The sequence below is a fragment of the Galeopterus variegatus genome, unplaced genomic scaffold (assembly GCF_000696425.1).
Source record: "Galeopterus variegatus unplaced genomic scaffold, G_variegatus-3.0.2 Scaffold3481, whole genome shotgun sequence".
NCBI classification, from domain to species: Eukaryota; Metazoa; Chordata; class Mammalia; order Dermoptera; family Cynocephalidae; genus Galeopterus; species Galeopterus variegatus.
In genome coordinates this window covers 88278-106668 of record NW_007729592.1, presented here as the reverse complement: position 1 = coordinate 106668, position 18391 = coordinate 88278, and the positions used below count along the sequence as shown (strand labels likewise).

Below are 18391 nucleotides of genomic sequence, written 5' to 3'. Positions count from 1 at the left end.
AAATCCTCAATAAAATACTAGCTAACAGAATACAGCAACATATACAGAAAATTGCACACCATGATCAAGTGGGATTCATTGCACAGATGCAAGTTTGGTACAACATATGCAAATCAATAAACGTGATACACCACGTCAATAAAATCAAAGACAAAGACCATATGATCATCTGTATAGATGCTGAAAAAGCATTTGACAAAATTCACCATTCATTCATGATAAAGACTCTCTACAAATTAGGTATAGATGGAAAGTATCTCAACACAATTAATGCCATATATGATAAGCCCGCTGCCAATATCATCCTGAACAGGAAAAAGTTGAAAGCATTTACCTTAAGAACAAGAACTAGACAAGGATGCCCACTTTCACCACTCCTAATCAATATAGTATTGGAAGTACTAGCCAGAGCAATCAGAGAAGAGAAGGAAATTAAGGGCATTCAGATGGGAAAAGATAAAGTTAAACTGTCCTTGTTTGCACATGATATGATCCTATGTATTGAATAGCCTAAGGTCTCTACAAAAAAACTCTTTGAGTTGATAAATGATTTCAGCAAAGTTGCAGGATACAAAATCAACATGAAAAAATTAGTAGCAATTCTATACTCCAACAGTGAACATGCAGAAAAAGAAATCAAGAAAGCTAGCCCATTTACAATAGCCACCAAAAAAAATAAAATAAAATACTTAGTAATAAAGTTAATGAAGGAGGTGAAAAATTTCTTCAATGAGAACAACAAACCACTGTTGAGAGAAATTAAAGAGGACACAAAAAGATGCAAAGATATCCCATGCTCTTGGATTGGAAGAACTAACATTGTGAAAATGTCCATACTACTCAAAGTGATCTATGGATTCAATGCAATCCCCATCAAAATTCCAATGACATTTTTCTCTGAAATGGAAAAAACTATTTTAATATTTATATGGAAAAACAAAAGACCACAAAGAGTGAAAACAACTCTTAGCATAAAAATAAAGCTGGAGGCATAACCTGAGTTTAAACTATTCTACAAAGCTATAATAAACAAAACAGCATGGTACTGGCATAAAAACGGACTTACAGATCGATGGAATAGAATAGACAATCCGGAAATCAACCCATACACCTATGGCCATCTTTGACAAAGGCCCCAATTCTACAAACTGGGGAAGAGACTGCCTCTTCAGCAATGGTGCTGGGAAAACTGTATATTCATATGTAGGAGGATGAAACTAGACTTGTACCTCTCACCATATACCAAAATCAACTCAAAATGGATTAAAGAATTAAATATACACCCAGAAACAATAAAACTCCTTAAAGAAAACATAGGGGACATATTCCAGTAAGTAGGAGCAGGTACAGACTTCCTGAATATGACCCCAAAAGCACAGGCAACCAAAGGAAAAATAAACAAATGGGGTTATATCAAACTAAGAAGCTTCTGCAAAGCAAAAGAAGCAATCAACAGAGTGAAAAGACAACCAACAGAGTGAGAGAAAATATTTGAAAAATATACATCTGACCAAAGATTAATATCCAGAACTTACAAGGAACTCAAACAACTTTACAGCAAAAAACAAGTAACCCAATTAAAAAATGGTCAAAGGAGCTGAATAGGCATTTCTCAAAGGAAGATATATGAATGGCCAGCAGACACTTGAAAAAATTCTGAACATCACTCAGCATTTGGGAAATGCAAATCAAAACCACCCTGAGATACCATCTCACTCCAGTTAGGATTGCTAATATCCAAAAGACTGAGAATTATAAATGCTGGTGAGGTTGCAGAGAGAAAAACAAACCCTCTTTCACTGTTGGTGGGACTGCAAAATGGTGCAACCTTTATAGAAAATGATATGGAGGTTCCTCAAACAGTTACAGATAGATCTACCATATGATCCAGTGATTCCACTGCTGGGAATATACCCAAAGGAATGGAAATCATCATGTTGAAGGGATAACTGCACTCCAATGTTTATTGCAGCACTATTTACAATAGCCAAGAGTTGGAACCAGCCCAAATGTCCATCATCAGATGAGTGGATATGGAAACTGTTGTATATATACACAATGGAATACTATTCTGCTATAAAAAAGAATGAAATACTACCATTCACAGCAACATGTATGGACTTAGAAAAAATATATTAAGTGAAATAAGTCAGGCACAGAAAGAGAAATACCACATGTTCTCACTTATTTGTGGGAGCTAAAAATAAGTAAGTAAGTAAATAAATAAATATACAAACAAAGGGCAGGTGAGGGGAGGTGGGGAAGAAGACAACAATTACAACAATTCCTTAAACTTGTTAAGACAAGTGAACAGATATGATGTTGATGGGTGTGATGGGGGAGAGTGAGGGGGGGAGAGGAATGGGAAAAGGGACATGAACATCAGCTATACTATAAATTAAAATAAAAATAAATATATTAGCTTAACAAATACCGAAGCCCTGATCTTCTAGATACATGTATAGAGTACTAGGTAGATATCAGAGTGGCATCAATGATTTAGTTCATACAATTTGTTAATGATATATTGGTATTTGGAATTATCAATGAGATTTGACACTTTAATTGCACTTTATTTTATCCTCCTATCCCTGCCAAAAGTAAGCATTACCTTTTCACTTGGTTTGAAAGCAGAAACACAAATATGCTAAAATAATTTTTAGACACACAGTTATATTTGTTTTCGGCTAGACGTCATGTTAAAAAGGTGCTGCCATAACTAATATCACCAGTACTGATTCATGTGTTATCATTAAAACCAGATTATTTTTTAATAATCAATTTGTCCTTTGACTTTAAATAAAAAATTATTTGTAAAATATCAGATTGTAGAGACTAGTGAATAAAAATAAATTTTTGATGTCCGCTAAAAAAAATAAAACAAAATAAAATTCTACCTGGCTTCCACTACTCGTTGATGCTATTAGAGCTATGCTGACACAAGTGGGTTCACAGTCTAGCTTTATGACATATATTAGTTAAGAAGGTATTGTTCATTTGCATGGCAAGCATAAGCAGGGAAATTTTAGTGATATTGAGGATTTTAGCTCACATAATTCATGAAAATAAATATAACGGGAATTACAGACCTGTATCTGAAAGTTGAAACAATAAAGATTTTGGAAGAAGACAGGATAATACCTATATGACCCTGGCATTGGTGAAGATTTTTTAACAGGATTCAAAAAATGCTAACAATAAAAGTAAAAAAAATGATAAATTGGTCTCCTTCTTATCAAAAGACCTCGAGAGGCAAAAATAAAACCACAGTCTGAAGGAAATATTTTCAAAATATTTATCTGACAAAGAACTCATGTACAGAGTAGATTAAAACAATCTACAACTCAAGTAAGAAAAGTATAGAGAATTCTATTTCAAAAATAACAAAAGTCTTGAGAGGTATATGTAAAAGCAAGTATATTTATTGCAAGCATATGTAAAGATGCTCAACACTATTGTTCAACAGGAAAATGGAAATTAAAACCATGATTGAAGACTAGGACATAACCACCAGCATAGTTAAGTTTAAAAAGAGTGTCAATTACAAATTTTGGCAAGAGTATAGAGTAATGGAAATTCTCGTACATTGTTGGTGGGATGGTTAATTGTTTTAACTATTTTGAAAACATTTTTGGCAGTATCCACTAAAACTAGAGATATACCAACCCTATGATTCAGCAATTCCACTCATAGTACATACCCAAGAGAAATGAGTGCATACATCCATGAGAAATATGTACAAAAATATTCATGGCAACAAATTGTTAGAGTGGATAAATATGTTGTAAAATATTCATTTAGGAATATTCCACAGCAATAGAAAAATAACAAATTCTAAGTGCAATCACATGGATGAATCCTAAAAAGATAATGTAGAACGAAAGACAGAGAGCATTCATAAAGTACAACTCCATTTATATAAATTTCAAGATCAAGCAAATCTAGGCCATGGTGCAAGAAGTCACAATAAAGCTTACTTTGCTGGGGGGAGTAGGTATTAACGGGAAAGCACTCAGTGGAAGCTTCTGGAGTAATGGCAATGTGTTAGTGTTGATCTGGGTGCTGATTACATGGGTGTATGCAAATATAAAAAATGTATTATAGTGTAAGTTGTGACTCAATATAACATATGTATTGCATGTCAATTATATATTCTTATTTTCTGCATTCTTGATGCTGTGGCCCCTGGGGTCTCACGTACTGGGGAGAGGCTCCCCCTGCTGGGGCTAGCCAATTCTTAAATATAGTAAACTTTCATATGCAAACTAAAAAACTCCAGTGCCCATACTTTAAACCACCTTCTCTATCTGGCTCTGATACTGTAGATGGCAATATTACTCTGCCCTAATCATCCCAAAACCAGGTATGAGAAAATCAGAGATAGGTCCTACACTCCAGCGTCTGCTGAAATTGTTCAAACTAGCCAATCCTAAGCCAATTTAGCCTTGTCTTGCCTTTCCAATGGAAACTACAGTAAAGGCTCCTGCCGTGCTTTCCCCTCACTCATTCTGCCTCTTGACCAATTCTGGTGCTTCCATGTGTGTCTCTGAGTGGCACGGTACACCCCTCCTATGGAGAACTGTAACAGACTATATTTTTAATGGCAATCATCTCATTATCCATCGGCCTCACTGTACCTGAATAATAGTAAAACCTGCATCTTAAAACATCAGAAAGCAAGCAGAAATTGTAATGCTAGGATGTTTTGTGAGTCATTCTTCTGAACAACCACAATTAAAAAATAGTTTTGGTGAGGTAGGAAGACTTACAAAAGGAATCAATCAATCAGTCAAAAATAAAAACTCTTAAGAAGACTCAGAACATGGGAATAAATACCAGGATCATAGGTAGTAGCGGATGGTGAGCCCAAGTGGCACAAAAATAAATGAGCAGAAAAAATTTTAAAGTGCGTCAATGTACTATTTACAGTGCTGTATATTTTATAAAACAACTCTAAGTAATCACTAATACAGACTAACATAGCATCATTAAAACTATTTATATATTGCAAGCAATAGAAGAGGCAAATCAAACAGAGGAAAGAAAGAAGGACAGAAGGAAAACAAGAAAATTTTCTGGCTGATAAAACAGACAACATGATAGATTCGACCTCCCAGAGTAACAAGGGCAGCATTGCTAGACACCTGAATGTCAATTAAGTCATTTACCAAGAGAAGGAGGGGAATTGAGGGGGGTGGGAATGAAGGTTGAGGAGCTATTTGAAACAACAAAATGTATGTTACAAAGTTGTGCTTGGAATATCTCTCTTCTCTGACTCTTTAGACATTATTACTTCTTACTAGAAAAATCTGATATATAAATCAGAAAATCTGACCACAGTCAAAATTTAAAGATATTTGATGTTTCATGAATACATATATATCCTTGTATGTGTGTGTGTGTATATGTATATATATGTTTTATATATACATATATAAAAAATATGGATGACCTTGTTTTTGTCGAGCTAGTTTGAAATGCCTGAAGGTATAGTAAGTTTTCCACACACAATTCCTAAGTAGACTGCTTTTATGTATTCTCACCATGATTAATGGGGTTTATTCCTTTACACGTCAGGAGTGAGGGGATATTGCAGGTGACAGATTGATATAGGCAGGAAGGATTGTCAATCAGCTCCTCAAAAGGATAACGTTTTATTCAAATGGCTAAGTTCATTAAACCTACTGCAGTAAGGAAAAGCACCACCTTGACAGACTTACTATTGTTTCAGAAAGGAGAGGTCAGTGGTAGATATCTGCTGGAATTTGGGCTCTGGTACTAAGTGCTTTAAGGCAGGATTTTTAAATAAGCATATCTGATTGGATTGGGTAAAGTCCATGATGCAGTATTTTTGGTTTGGTGGACACAGTGAGTCAAGAGTTATGAAGGGATTTTTGATTATTAAACAGTTTAATTAATGAGCTGTTTCGCCAAGTGAGCAACACATTCACTGTTCCTAGAGCAGGGATGTTTATCCGGATGAGCAAACTATTTGTTCAAATGTATTGGTTTTTAGGAAATTCCTGGAGCCAATAGTAAAGTTATTTATTGATTTAAAGCTTTAGAATCTGGCCAAGAATATCCTGAAATAAATAAGATAGTCATGTTGACACAAGTGGCTTCAGATCTCAATCCCAATAGTTAAGCTGTGTGATGTGAATGCAGGTGGTCTCAGGGGGAGAGGGAGGAGGGAGGGAGGTTTCGGTGATGGGACACAATAACTAACTACATTGTATATTGACAAAATAAAAAAAAAAATTAAATGCAGAGGATGGAGAATGCCATTTTGGTGTAAGGGCCCTGAGACTATTCGGATGGCGTGTGGAAAAGGCCAGTCAATGGTGAAGATACCCAGGTGCATTCTAAGATTTAAAACTAGTCTAGAACTTCCTTGAATATGAGATATATTTTATTCCCAAGTATATATACCGTAACTGATTGTGGTTTATTTCATAAAAGCTAAGGCCTCCATTGCCTCAGAAGATTAGGTGCAGAAGGTTTTCACAGTCTCACTCAAATGTATGACCATGTGGGGAGTTATCGTTTGTCACTTGGCATTCTGTCTTCTGAGGCTAATCATTTATATCGCTCTTCTTTTGTTTGTTTGCTTCCATCCTCACTCCACATGCTAGTTGAAAAGCTCGGCCCATCTTGCCTTCAGGACAGTAGGTTTATGATCCCAGCATATCATCACTGGGCAGTTGGTCCTCATCATAGCTCCTCTTTCCATGGCTGAAGGAAGCCTTTAATCACCATTAGTCTTTGTTCCTATACTAGCTATTTGACATAAAAGTAAATTCTGGAGATTGGATAGAGAAGAGTGAGTGGTTGCTACCTGAGTCTTTCCCTAACATCATGGTCACAAATAGGCCCCTTAGTATAAAAGAGTTGGATTGAGTTGGGTTGGGGATCCCAAATTAGGATTAAAGGGTAAATGGTTTATGAGTTACTGAAGGGCAGCTGTTGTAGATGGGGACAAAAATATCTTCAATTCATGAGTAGTTTCAAAATGATAGATGTATAGAACTATAGAATACATAAAAGAAAGTTTTAAACCAACGCTAGCAATACCTGGATTTTGTTAGTCATTTGGGGGCTCTTTTGAATTCTGATACATATACAGATATATATGACATCACTCAATACCCTCATTGGTTAAGATTTAGAACTCACCTCTCTGAGATTTCTTAGAGACTTACCACAGATAGTCAGGAATTGTTCAAGCAAGTATTTTGAGTCAGGTGAGATCAGAAGGACAAATCATGGTATGATTCAGTTGGAAAGTAAATCTCCTGTCTAGCAGACCTCACCATAGGAGAAAGTGTGCAGGGATAGTAGTTAGAACTTGTATTCCCAGTTTTTTCTAAATTTATGATAGTAGTTAGAACTTATATTCCCAGTTTTTTCCAAATTTATGATAGTGTGTGTATTACATGCCTTGGAAAATAAACTGGAATTGTAAGCTGCATTCCGGAAGACAGCTTCTGTAGCTAGGTCCAAGCTTCATTCCACTCCTACCTGTTCCCTCATTTAAAGGTGTTATGAATAGCTTCAACTTTGATGGCTCTCCCCTTGAATAGCACATTTTACTTTTCTTATGTCATTTATAGCAGTTATCCATAATATATCTGACTTCCATCATGGTTATACATTGTCTTTTATTATCTCATACAATATTAAGATCCTTCAAGCCCACAGATTGATGCATTCATGCAATTTTTAGTAGGTGCCAACTATGTGACAGTTCTATGATAGTTACTAGGGAAGAAAAAGGAAAGACATCATATCTGTCCTCAGCCTATTTGACAAATCTTCATTTTACTCATGGTTCTAGCTTCTCAAGTCCTTCACACCTTGTCTTATATACTATTAGCATTACATAAATATATCTAGTCTTTACAGCTAGATGGAGCCTTATTGTCTAAGAACAGGAACTTTAAAGTCATCATACCTGAACTTTGATCAGTTATCCCGAGGTAAGTTTAGGGGTCACTCTAAAGTTCAGTACCGGGCCGGCCCGGTGGCGCACTGCTACAGTGCACCACTTGGGAGCGTGGTGGCGCTCCCGCTGAGGGTTCGGATCCCACATACAGACCGGTTCCCGCTCGCTGGCTGAGTGAGGTGCGGGAGCAATACCGAGGGTTGCGATCCCGTTGCCTGTCCCGGTCCGGTGCAGGCAGTTCTCAGCTCAGAGAGAGTATCCAATAAATATGTGTTAATGAAAATAGTGCAAAAGAATAATTACCATTTCTCTAATGCATCTATTCCAGGGTGAAAGAATATTTAGAAATACATGAAACGTTAACAGTACTAAGAGAATTAAAAATGGTCACTTTCAATATACGATGGACAAAACAATAATTGCTAACAATAATACCAAGGGCCATTGGAATGGCCAGTCTGTAAATGGCAAGTAGGAAAGCCTGAAGCTAAGATCAATGTCTTAGGGATGAATCGGATTTTATATTCTACAAGAATGAGGAAAGCAGCATCTAAAGGAACATGTGTGTGGACACTGGGTCCCAGAGAAGCCCCACTTTATTACGGAGACCATACAAAGCTCTTTCCTCATAAGGGACAGGACTGACCCCTTCTACAGTGTAATATATGTGGCATTCCCACAGCTCTCAACTTTCTCTTCTAATGAAAATCCCATGCAAGTCAAGCTATTTGTAGTGATAGCTAATGTGATTGTGCAGCTGTGTGGTCACCAGTGAACATCTGATTTCCATCCACTTTTCTTTTTTCAGATACAATGCAGCAATTCATTCCCATTCCATCCCATTCCATCCTGGAAGCTATTTGAAAGCCCTGAGAAGTTCTTTGGCATGCTTTCGAAGTTCCCCAGGACCCAAGTGCTGTCATACACCCTGAATATGATCTTCTTTTTATTTCCATAATCAACCACTTTGATGGGTGTGTGTATGTGTGCGTATATGTGTGTGAGCCTCACACAAGACAATTCTCTTTCTTGTTTCTGTGGGAATCCCTGAACTGTGAGAGAGATGAATGCCCAGAATCTGGAACCCCCAAATCTGAGGTGTTTGAAGACCAAATCCTTTCTCTGTGCTTTACAACAGTCTTGTGCTGTACCTACTTTTCTTACCCTCATTTTACAGGGGTGGAAATTGGAAGCTCAGGAAGTGAAGTGATTTTCCAGATGTCACATACCAGAGGACATAGTAGAACCTGGATGAGAGCTCAACTCCTCCCATACTGGGGGTCACTACTACAGAGGCACTGGCAGTGTCCATACAGAAACAACATCTTTGGCAGGCATTGGCATGAACCCTCTTCAACTTCTGTGGAAAAGAGGGACAGTACAGAGAAACAGAGAGCGACATGGAGGAGAAGTGAGGGGGTGGGGACAGCAGTTCAGATGATTTTTATAAGCAGGATGCATCCCCATTTCAGTAATGAAGACTTTGGTTCAAATAAAGCACGTGACAGTCAACTTCATTTATGCCGACCCACGACCCAGAGCAGCTCAGAGGTGGTGAATAATAGCTCTTCACAAGTTCAAAAAAGAATATATTTTGTAATTTCTCTTTTGTTTTAGCAAAAAATGGGAAAGAAACAGAATGGAAAAAGTAAAAAAGTTGAAGAGGCGGAGCCTGAAGAATTTGTGGTGGAAAAAGTACTGGGCTGACATGTAGTGAATGGGAAGGTGGAGTATTTCCTCAAGTGGAAGGGATTTACAGATGCTGACAATACTTCAGAACCAGAAAAAAATTTAGATTGTCCAGAGTTAACAGAGGTATTTCTTCATTTTCAAAAAGCTGGTAAATAAAAAGATCGTACAAAAAGAAAATCTTTATCTGACAGTGAATTGGATGATAGCAAATCAAAGAAGAAAAGAGATGCTGCTGACAAACCAAGAGGCATTGCCAGAGGCCTTGATCCCGAAAGAATAATTGGTGCCACAGACAGCAGTGGAGAATTGATGTTTCTCATGAAATGGAAAGATTCAGATGAGGCATACTTGGTGCTGGCAAAAGAGGCAAATATGAAGTGTCCTCAAATTGTAATTGCTTTTTTTGAAGAGAGACTAACTTGGCACTCTTGTTGAGAAGATGAAGCTCAATAATTGTTTGCATTGCTTTTTATATATATTTATATGTATATAAAGTCTAGGTCTTAGTTTTTGGTTTACTAGTGTGAAGAAATAACTACATTCTAATGAATACCAAGTTTGATATGTTCATTTGAAAGTAGTATTGGGGGAGATGTTGAGTGCTTTTGCATCAATAGCACTGGTTACTTTCAACAAATAAAGAAAAGCTTTCTGTAGTTGCCTCCTTTATCAGAAAAGAACATTTGATACAATGTACTAAGAGAATTAAAAATGGTCACTTTCAATATACGATGGACAAAACAATAATTGCTAACAATAATACCAAGGGCCATTGGAATGGCCAGTCTGTAAATGGCAAGTAGGAAAGCCTGAAGCTAAGATCAATGTCTTAGGGATGAATCGGATTTTATATTCTACAAGAATGAGGAAAGCAGCATCTAAAGGAACATGTGTGTGGACACTGGGTCCGCAAAAAATGGGAAAGAAACAGAATGGAAAAAGTAAAAAAGTTGAAGAGGCGGAGCCTGAAGAATTTGTGGTGGAAAAAGTACTGGGCTGACATGTAGTGAATGGGAAGGTGGAGTATTTCCTCAAGTGGAAGGGATTTACAGATGCTGACAATTTACAGATGCAGAAAAAAATTTAGATTGTCCAGAGTTAACAGAGGTATTTCTTCATTTTCAAAAAGCTGGTAAATAAAAAGATCGTACAAAAAGAAAATCTTTATCTGACAGTGAATTGGATGATAGCAAATCAAAGAAGAAAAGAGATGCTGCTGACAAACCAAGAGGCATTGCCAGAGGCCTTGATCCCGAAAGAATAATTGGTGCCACAGACAGCAGTGGAGAATTGATGTTTCTCATGAAATGGAAAGATTCAGATGAGGCATACTTGGTGCTGGCAAAAGAGGCAAATATGAAGTGTCCTCAAATTGTAATTGCTTTTTTTGAAGAGAGACTAACTTGGCACTCTTGTTGAGAAGATGAAGCTCAATAATTGTTTGCATTGCTTTTTATATATATTTATATGTATATAAAGTCTAGGTCTTAGTTTTTGGTTTACTAGTGTGAAGAAATAACTACATTCTAATGAATACCAAGTTTGATATGTTCATTTGAAAGTAGTATTGGGGGAGATGTTGAGTGCTTTTGCATCAATAGCACTGGTTACTTTCAACAAATAAAGAAAAGCTTTCTGTAGTTGCCTCCTTTATCAGAAAAGAACATTTGATACAATGGTATATTATTTCCTCTGCATTAGAGAATACCATTCTAAATGTTGGAGGAAATTTCCATAGTCATTACTCAATCAGAACTTGTGTTTAACTTATATGCTTAAGGACTATTCTGGGTTTGCTTGTTTTTCTGTATGTATATACATAAAATACATATATAAATGGCAAAAACAAACAAACAAAACCCTAAAAGAACTCCATTTATGCCAAATGCTTTTTGGAGGGACATCCCAAGATGGTCCAACTATATACTATCATGAATTATGTAAAGGAGTTAACAACTTAGGCTACTGTCATTTTGAAAGCATCAAATATTATTTCTGAACAAACAGATCTATAGCATGCTGAAGATTGCAATGTGCCAACAGTCACCCTTTCCAGTGGGATTTTTCCTTTTCCCAGTTCTGTGGACACAGGAAGCATCATTTTCCTTGAGCCTAAGGAATTTATTTTTACTCTTAGTTCAGGTATTTAAGTGACCATTTCTCTGGGGTTCTGTTTGTATGAAAATGTTTTATTTAACCTTCATTTTTTGATGGGTATTTTTACAGGATATAGAATTCTAATATGACAATTATTTTACTTTCAAAATGTAAGAAATGTCATTGCCTTGTCAGATGGTTTTTGTAGTTTCAGTTAAGAAATACCAATTTTATTCTTGCTCCTTTGAAGGTAATATGTCTTTTACAGGATATAGAATTCTAATATGACAATTATTTTACTTTCAAAATGTAAGAAATGTCATTACCTTGTCAGATGGTTTTTGTAGTTTCAGTTAAGAAATACCAATTTTATTCTTGCTCCTTTGAAGGTAATATGTCTTTATGACTTTTGCTCATTTAAGATTTTTTTTTAAAGATCTTTGGTTTATAACAGTTTGAAAATACGAGGGCACTTCAAAATGTTTGTGGAAAAGTTGAATTAAAAGATAATGTGAATCGTTCCATGAAGTTTTTGAAATACCCTCATATGTCTACATGCTGGGATTTTTAAATTAAAAAAAATTTTTTTTGCTTTATCCTGCTCAGGGTTTCCTGAGGTTTTGAATCTGTGAGACAGTGTCTTTCATCAGTTTTGAAACATTCTCAGGTATTAACCTTTAATAATGCTTCTAGCACATTCCCTCTCTTTCATTTTCTTCTGAGAATCCAACTCTACTTATGTTAGAACTCTGACCCTTTCCCACATATCTCTTAAATTCTGGACTTTTTTTTACCCCATTATTTCTGTAGAAGGATTCTTCTTATAATAAGACCATCATGGGGGGTAGGGGGACTCCCCCTTCTGAGAGGAGAAGTTATCAACCTACCTATTGTTAAGCAACCTGAGACTTTAAGGGCATTCACCATTATTCCTGTTGTACCACAAATTTTTTTAAAGTGTAGGAAGATATAAATCAAGTATCATTTGTCAAAAGTAGATAAATTAGATGGACAGTGGAGTAGAATGTCATACAAATTGGAGATCAATCCAAGAGGGGCAGCATTGGAATAACTATTGTTTTAAAATATAAAATAGATTAAAAGGGAGACTATATGTCAAAGAAATAGTAGAAAAGTTACCAGAATAGAGGACATGAGTCTTAATACTGGAAGGGTCCAGTAAGTGACTGGCATGGTGGATAAATAGACTGATATCCAGGCAAATCACTAAAATTTCAGAATCTCAACATTAAAGATAGAAGCTCCCAAAAAGAAGGATTAAGAATGGCATTGGACTTCTTATGATCAACACTGGAAAATAAAAGGCATCAGAAAAAATGACTTAGCAGTTTTAGGAGAACTCCAGAATCCATTTCTGGTACACCAGTGGGATGTTTTGCTTTTGGTAAGATGTTTCTGATACACTAGTGAGATGTTCTCCTGGGTGGTGCAAGGAAATCATATTTTCAATTGAAAATAATTGGAAGAGATTGACAGAAAAGTTAAGCACAACTATAGTTTGGGTTAATAAAACAGGACAGTGAAGAAAGTTCACACAGTCAGGTTTTACATTTCAGGGAAACCTGCAATATTCTCCATGATAGACACAAGTGCAAATACTCTGGTCCAGAATCTCACTAGTAGATACAGAGTTGTTGATGATACTGGCTGAGGCAGTGGGGTCTCATCTGATCTTGTGGAAAAATAATGCTACATCTCTAGTTTTAGTTTGATAAACCTGAGAAAGTTCTACATCTATATCTGGATTTATTTCATGGATTTGCTTATTTGGTGTGGACTAACTTTATAAATCTAAGGTTATACTATTCATGACGTAATTACCACTTACAGTAGAGTAAACTCAGTTACTAATACATTTTCTCATTCATCATCTTCTGCTCCCTTGGGCTAATGCAGGCTAGTGCAATTGCATTCCAGATTCAATGATAGGAACCAGGACATGTTCAATTTCCCAATCATCTTTAGGAATCATGCTAAGAAGATGTCAGCCAGCTATAGGGTTAATCTATCCATCCACCAGCCTACACTGTTTTCTGGGAATCAGTGTTGTAGAATCAGAATGAAAGTTAATTTCCAAGGTATCTCTAAGAACCAGGTAAAGAAACTTAGAATCCAGAATATAGTAATCTAGACCTCAGACCAGCTCTACAGCTAATGCAGACAGTATCTCGTGTTGAGGATCCTTGTTTTCCAAGGTATCTCTAAGAACCAGGTAAAGAAACTTAGAATCCAGAATATAGTAATCTAGAGCTCAGACCAGCTCTACAGCTAATGCAGACAGTATCTCGTGTTGAGGATCCTTGTGCCTCCATTCTTCAGCCTGAGATTTTCTTCTTAAACAAACTTACATCTTAAGGGTAGGATAAGTGCAATAACAATGTACTATTCTTACATTCTTAAGATATCCGGAATAATAGAGTATATGAAACATCCTGCAACTTTACTGAATTCATTTATAAGTTCAAAGAGTTTTTTTAGGACTTTCTATATATAAGATCATGTTGTCTGCAGAGACAGTTTTGCCTATTCCTCTCCTATATGGATTTCTTTGATTCCTTTTACTTGCCTAATTGCTCTAGCTAAGACTTCAGTACTATGTTAAACAGAAGTGGTGAAAATGGGCATCCTTGTCTTGTTTCTGATCTTAGAGGAAAAACCTTCAACTTTTTACTGTTGAGTATGATGTCAACTGTGGGCTAACAACATCAACATACAAAAATCAGTAGCATTTCTTCACAATAACAAAAAAGTACCCATAAAAGAAATTAAGAAAACAATTCTACTTACGATAGCATCAAAACCAAAAAATACTTAAGAGTAAATTTAACCAAGGTGATTAAAAGACCAAAAAACACACAGTGGGGAAAGAACAGTCTTTTTAATCAGTGGTGTTGGGAAAACTAGTTATCCACAGGTAGAAGAATGAAATTGGACCCTTGTCTCATTCCATGTACAAGAATCAACTCAAAATGGATTAAGGTCTTAAATGTAAGACTTTTAACTTTTCTTCTACTATAAAACTAGTAGAAGAAACATAGGAGAAAACCTCCATGACATTGGTCTGGTCAATGATTTCTTGAAAGTGACCCCCAAAGCGCAGGCGACAGAAACAAAAGCAGACAAATGGGACTATATCAAACTAAAAAGTTTCTGTACATCAAAGGACACAGTCAACAAAGTGAAGAGACAACCTACAGAATGGGAAAAAGTGTTTGCAAACTGCACATCAGACAATGGGCTAATATTCATAATATATAAGGAACTCAAACAATTCAATAGCAAAAAACCCCCCAATAACACAATTAAATAATGGGCAAAGGACCTGAAGATATTTCTCAAAAGAAGACATAAAAATGGGCAACAAGCACACTAATAAATGCTCATCATCACTAATCATCAGAGAAATGTGAATTAAAACCATAATGAGATATCATTTCACACCTGTTAGAATGGTTATTATCAAAAAGATGAAAGATAAATGATGGCAAGGATGTGGAGAAAAGGAAACCCTGTACACAGTTGGTGAAAATGTAAATTACTTCAGCCATTTTAGAAAACATTCTAGAAGTTTTTCCAAGAACTAAAAATTGTATACACAACCCAGCAATTCCTTTTCTGGGTATATATCCAAAGTAGTTGAAATCAGTATTTCAAAGAGATGCCTGCATTTCCATGTTCATTTCAGCATTATTCACAATAGCCAGCACATTAAATCAATTTAAATGTCTATCAACAGATGAATGGATAAGGAACATGTGGTGTGTATATACAATGAAATATTATTCAGCCTTAGAAAAGAAGAAAATTTTTCTGTTTGTAACAATACGAATGAAGCTGAAAGACATTGTGCTAAATGAAACAAGCCAGACACAGGGCAAATATAATATGATCTCTCTCCTATGAGGAATCTGAAATTCAAACTCACAGGAGCAGAGAGTGAAATGGTAATTGCCAGTGCAAATGCTGAAAACCCCCTACACTCATGTGTACACCATAGAACTAACCTTGTTTCCCTTTATAACTTGATCTTAATGATTAAGATTGTATCGAAAGCAGCTGTCTATCATGCTTGAAGACTCTACATCCTGTTTTCCTGAAACATTTACCTATGTAAACCCCAGCCCTCAGTTGATTGGTGAGGCAGTTAGGACTCTACCCTCTGTCTCCTGGTTGACATCTTCTGAAATAAAAAGCCTCTCCTTTAAGTTCTGTGTGGTGGGTGTGATTGGCAATCATATAACAGCAAACACTCAGACCCACATGGGTCAGGGATTCCCCTAAGTTGGTAGTCGTTGAAGGGGAATCCCACAGGACTTGTTCCTTACAGCCAGGGGCTGGGGGAGGTGTTGGTCAAAGGGTACAAAGCTTCAGTTATGCAAGATGAATAAGTTGTAGAGATCTACTGCATAGCTCAGTGTTTATAGTTAACAATATTGTATTCTATACTTACAAATTTTCTTGGTGGGTAAATCTTATGTTAAGTGTTATTACACACACACACACAAACAAACAATAAGTGAAGAGAGCAGGAGTAAACTTTTGGAGGAGATGAATAGGTTTATGGCATTAATTTTGGTAATGTTTTCACTTATCTCCAAATTCATCAAGTTGTATATATTAAATACGTACAGCTTTTTGTATGTCAATCATTCCTCAACAAAGTGGTTTTAAAAAATGAGACGATATCAAAGTGCCTCAGTGATAATGACCAATAAAAGTGCTCAGTGTTCTATCGCATAAAGCTGTTTTAGGGTCCTGAGAATGTTATCAAAATTTTTGGTATGTTATACCAGCTGACGAAAATAAACTATGCTGTTGGTTCTGGGAAATAAATTTCATCAATTTATATTTTAAATCATTTTTTATTCAGTCATTTAGAGTTTATATTTCAAGTTGGATATAAGATGGAGAAGTAAATTCAGCAAGTGGGAGTCATTGTCATATTGTTAAGCTGGAAAGATTTAATATGTTTTTTTTTTTTTTTTTTTTTACCTGCCTTTAAACTTTCCATAGCAGAGTATCAATCCTTTGAAAGAAAGGATTACAGTTTAGGAGATATAGAAAATAAGTAAAGTCTGTAAATTTGAAGATATTTTCTATTATTTTAAAAGTTTCTTCCTAATAGTATTCTTGATAGATTTCCCTATATTCAGCATATAGATCACATAAGTAGTTACTGTTATTTGTAAAAGAAAAACTAAAAGTAAACTTTGCTCTCTCCTTAATCACCAGTGAAAGTGGTGGTGAAATGAAAAAGACTCAGAGACCAAGACTTTTTACAGAGTGAACATACACGTTTGCCACAATCCTTCTCCTTTCACTGTCCAGCTACCTTGCTTGATGTATCAGCCTAGTGAGCTTGTTAGGAAAAAAACATTTGGGTCAGTCCGTCTTCTTTACATGATACAGCGATGCCTTTCAAAAGAAAACAAATGTTCATAACAGTTCTTGGGAAGTTTCCCTGAGCCACCACTTCCTGTTATCACTTGCAATCCTCGTGATTCTCTGTGGAAGCTATTACCATACATTTAAAGAAATTGAGGCTCAGAAACGTTAAGTAAATTGCACAAGAGTGTGGAACTCATAATGTTGGAGTCCGGACTTAAAAAGGTAAGAAAATAGTTTATCTCTGTATTTTTGGGTTCCTAGAAAAATTAAAAAGTATTTAAGATCTGAGTCCTAAGGGTAGAGACACCAGCAAAACGACATCTATAAATAGGAGGTGCCCTCTGGCTCCTCATCCAGGATATGAGGATTCTAAATTCCTTTACGCAATTGATATATACTGATACACAAATAATTTGTTTTGTCAACTGCTGGAGAGGACTGCAAATGCCCTACATGCTTTATAGGATTGCTATGAGGATTGAGGAAGATAATTTATAATAAGGTACCTTTGTAAGGGATAAAGCCAAGTAGATATGCACACACTTACTGGCGTTGTTTTTTATTCCTGGCTTTTTCAGAGAAGAGTTGAGTGATCAAGGTATTGTATATTCTTGTACATATTCTGTATTTTTATGAAAACTAGAGATCCTGATTTAAGATTTCAATGAGTTCCCTATACATGCATGTGTGAGAGAGTTCTGAAGGAGGGATCTGCACCTTGTTAGTCATCAGCTGTCCAATGTAGGAATTTAGATCAGCAAGCACTGCAGCCAAACTAAGTCTCTACTCCCTGAGGTATCCCAGCATCAGGATGAGGCAAAGTATGAAGACTAATTGTTTTTTTAGATGTTTAATTGGATATTTCTCAAGGGGAGGCTACAAAGACACATTTTAAATTTGAAATGCTAACAAGAATAAGAATATAAATATTTATTAAATTCTTAATATGTGTCTGTTAATATGCTAAGGTATTTTTATGCATTTACCCCCCTAACTCCTAAAACAACTCTGTGGCAGGTTTTATCACTATCAATAACTTTTTCTTCCTTTTTTTCAGAAAGGGAGGCTAAAAATTAAAAGCATAGGAATTACCCAGAACCCACTGTTAGAGAAAAAACCCAAAATAGGTCTACCTGACTCTAAAACCTGTAGGCTCAATTATTAGGAGCCGTTTACTCATAAAATTAATTAATTACATTAAGAAGACCTGTATTGAATGTATACTATGCAGCAGGTCATTAGTTATAAAAG

The 18391-nt window shown here is 35.9% G+C and overlaps 2 pseudogenes; both read left to right on the top strand.

The window, feature by feature from the left end:
• Positions 1–9565: 9565 nt before the first annotated feature.
• Positions 9566–10087, top strand: LOC103600841 (annotated as a pseudogene).
• A 463-nt stretch (positions 10088–10550) lies between these two features.
• LOC103600840 lies at positions 10551–11071 on the top strand (annotated as a pseudogene).
• Positions 11072–18391: the final 7320 nt, after the last annotated feature.